Source organism: Heterodontus francisci, unplaced genomic scaffold (genome assembly GCF_036365525.1).
Source record: "Heterodontus francisci isolate sHetFra1 unplaced genomic scaffold, sHetFra1.hap1 HAP1_SCAFFOLD_83, whole genome shotgun sequence".
Taxonomy (NCBI): domain Eukaryota; kingdom Metazoa; phylum Chordata; class Chondrichthyes; order Heterodontiformes; family Heterodontidae; genus Heterodontus; species Heterodontus francisci.
Window position 1 is genome coordinate 7,406,417 of NW_027141917.1, and position 4,166 is coordinate 7,410,582.

Below are 4,166 nucleotides of genomic sequence, written 5' to 3' on the forward strand. Positions count from 1 at the left end.
ACTCATACACTGAGTCTGTGTTCCAGAAACAGGGGGCGGTCTACTCATCCACTGACTCTGTGGTCCAGAGACAGGGGGCGGTCTACTCATCCACTGAGTCTGTGGTCCAGAGACAGGGGGCGGTCTACTCATCCACCGAGTCTGTGATACAGAGACAGGGGGCGGTCTACTCATTCACTGATCTGTGATACAGAGACAGGGGGCGGTCTACTCATCACCTGAGTCTGTGATACAGAGACAGGGGGCGGTCTACTCATACCCTGAGTTGTTGATACAAAGACTGGGGGCGGTCTACTCATCCCCTGAATTGGTGATACAAAGACAGGGGGCGGTCTACTCATCCCCTGAGTTTGTGATGCAGAGACAGGGGGCGGTCTACACATCCCCTGAGACAGTAATACAAAGACAGGGGCCGGTCTAGTCAGCCACGGATTCTGTGATACAGAGACAATGCGCTGTCTTCTCATCCACTGAGTCTGTGAAACAGAGATATGGGATGGTCTACTCAACCCCTGAGTTTGTGATACAGAGACAGGGGGCGGTCTACTCATCCCCTGAGTCTGTTATGCAGAGACAGGGGGCGGTCTTCTCATCCACTGAGTCTGTGAAACAGAGACATGGGATGGTCTACTCATCCCCTGACTCTGAGATACAGAGAAAGGGGGCGGTCTTCTCATCCACTGAGTCTGTGAAACAGAGACATGGGATGGTCTACTCATCTCCTGACTGTGAGATACAGAGAATGGTGGCGGTCTACTCATCCCCTGAGTCTGTGATGCAGAGACAGGGGGCGGTCCACTCAGCCACTGAATCTGTGATACAGAGACAGGGGGCGGTCTACTCATCCCCTGAGTCTGAGATACAGAGACAAGGGGCAGTTTACTCATCCCCTGGGTCTGTGATTCAGAGGATGGGCGCGGTCTACTCATCCCCTGAGTCTGTGATACAGAGACAGGGGGAGGTCTACTCATCCCGAGTTTGTTGGACAGAGACATGGGGCGGTCTACTCATCCCCTGAGTCTGTCATACAGAGAATGTGTGCGGTCTACACATCACCTGAGTCTGTGATACAGAGACAGGGGGAGGTCTACTCATCCCCTGAGTCTGATACAGAGACAGGGGGCGGTCTACTCATCCACTGACTCTGAGATAAAGAGAAAGGGGGCGGTTTTCTCATCCACTGTGGCTGTGATACAGAGACAGGGGGCGGTCTACTCATTCCCTGAGTCTGTAAAACAGAGACAGTGGGCGGTCTACTCATTCCCTAAATTTGTGATACAGAGACAGGGGGCACTCTACTCAGCCCCAAAGTCCATGAAATACAGACAGGGGCCAGTCTACTCATCCCCTGAGTCTGAGATAAAGAGACAGCGGGCGGTCTGCTCATCCCCTGAGTCTGTGATACAGAGACAGGGGGCGGTCTACTCATCCCCTGAGTCTGATACAGAGACAGGGGGCGGTCTACTCATCCACTGACTCTGAGATAAAGAGACAGGGGGCGGTCTGCTCATCCCCTGAGTCTGTGATACAGAGACAGGGGGCGGTCTACTCATCCCCTGAGTCTGATACAGAGACAGGGGGCGGTCTACTCATCTCCTGAGTCTGTGATACAGAGACAGGGGGCGATCTACTCATCCACTGAGTCTTTGATACAGAGACAGCGGGCTGTCTACTCATCCACTGAGTCTGTGATACAGAAACAGGGGGCGGTCTACTCATCCACTGAATCTGTGATACAGAGACAGAGGGCGGTCTACTCATCCACTGAGTCTGTGATACAGAGACAGGGGGCGGTCTACTCATACACTGAGTCTGTGATACAGAAACAGGGGGCGGTCTACTCATCCACTGAATCTGTGATACAGAGACAGAGGGCGGTCTACTCATCCACTGAGTCTGTGATACAGAAACAGGGGGCGGTCTACTCATCTCCTGAGTCTGTGATACAGAGACAGGGGGCGGTCTACTCATACACTGAGTCTGTGATACAGAGACAGGGGGCAGTCTGCTCATCCACTGAGAGTGTGATACAGAGACAGGGGGCGGTCTCCTCATCCCCTGAGTCTGTGATACAGAGACAGGGGGCAGTCTGCTCATCCACTGAGAGTGTGATACAGAGACAGGGGGCGGTCTACTCATCCCCTGAGTCTGTGATACAGAGACAGGGGTCGGTCTACTCATCCCCTGCGTCTGTGATACAGAGACAGGGGGCTGTCTACTCATCCCGAGTTTGTTAGACAGAGACAGTGGGCGGTCTACTCATCCCCTGAGTCTGTCATACAGAGAATGTGTGCGGTCTACACATCACCTGAGTCTGTGATACAGAGACAGGGGGCGGTCTACTCATTCACTGATCTGTGATACAGAGACAGGGGGCAGTCTACTCATCCCCTGAGTCTGAGATACAGAGACAAGGGGCAGTTTACTCATCCCCTGGGTCTGTGATACAGAGACAGGGGGCGGTCTACTCATCCCCTGAGTCTGATACAGAGACAGGGGGCGGTCTACTCATCTCCTGAGTCTGTGATACAGAGACAGGGGGCGGTCTACTCATTCACTGAGTCTGTGATACAGAGACAGGGGGCGGTCTACTCATCCCCTGAGTCTGTGATTCAGAGACAGGGGGCGGTCTACTCATCCCCTGAGTCTGTGATACAGAAACAGGGGGCGGTCTACTCATCCCCTGAGTCTGTGATTCAGAGACAGGGGGCGGTCTACTCATCCCCTGGGTCTGTGATACAGAGGAAGGGGGCGGTCTACTCATCCACTGACTCTGTGATCCAGAGACAGGGGGCGGTCTACTCATCCCCTGGGTCTGTGATACAGAGGAAGGGGGCGGTCTACTCATCCACTGACTCTGTGATCCAGAGACAGGGGGCGGTCTACTCATCACCTGGGTCTGTGATACAGAGGAAGGGGGCGGTCTACTCATCCACTGAGTCTGTGAAACAGAGACATGGGATGGGATACTCATCCCCTGACTCAGAGATACAGAGAATGGGGGCGGTCTATTCATCCCCTGAGTCTGTGATTCAGAGACAGGGGGCGGTCTACTCATTCCCTGAGTCTGTGATACATAGACAGGGGGTGGTCTACTCATCCCCTGTGTCCATGATAGAGAGACAGGGGGCGCTCTACTTATCCGCTGAGTCTATGATGGAGAGACAGCGGGCGGTCTACTCATCCCCTGAGTGTGTGACACAGAGACAGGGAGCGGTCTACTCATTCCCTGAGTCTGTGATACAGAGAAAGGGGGCAGTCCACTCATCCCCTGAGTCTGAGATACAGAGACAAGGGGCAGTTTACTCATCCCCTGAGTCTGTGATACAGAGAAAGGGGGCAGTCCACTCATCCCCTGAGTCTGAGATACAGAGACAAGGGGCAGTTTACTCATCCCGAGTTTGTTAGACAGAGACAGGGGGCGGTCTACTCATCCCCTGAGTCTGTCATACAGAGAATGTGTGCGGTCTACACATCACCTGAGTATGTGATACAGAGACAGGGGGCGGTCTACTCTCCCCCGAGTGTGTGATAAAGAGACAGGGGGCGGTCTACGCATCCACTGAATCTGTGATACAGAGACAGGGGGCGGTCTACTCATCCACTGTGTCTGTGATACAGAGACAGGGGGCGGTCTACTCATCCCCTGAGTCTGTGATACAGAGACAGGGGGCGCTCTACTCATCCCCTGAGTCTGTGATACAGAGAAAGGTGGCAGTCTACTCATTCACTGAGTCAGTGATACAGAGACAGGGGGCGGTCTACTCATCCCCTGAGTCTGTGATACAGAGACAGGGGGCGGTCTACTCATTCACTGAGTCTGTGATACAGAAACAGGGGGCGGTCTACTCATCCCCTGAGTCTGTGATACAGAGACAGGGGGCGGTCTACTCATTCACTGAGTCTGTGATACAGAAACAGGGGGCGGTCTACTCATCCCCTGAGTCTGTGATACAGAGACAGGGGGCGGTCTACTCATCCCCTGAGTCTGTGATTCAGAGACAGGGGGCGGTCTACTCATCCCCTGAGTCTGTGATACAGAAACAGGGGGCGGTCTACTCATCCCCTGAGTCTGTGATACAGAGAAAGGGGGCGGTCTACTCATTCACTTAGTCTGTGATACAGAGACAGGGGGCGGTCTACTCATCCCCTGAGTCTGTGATACA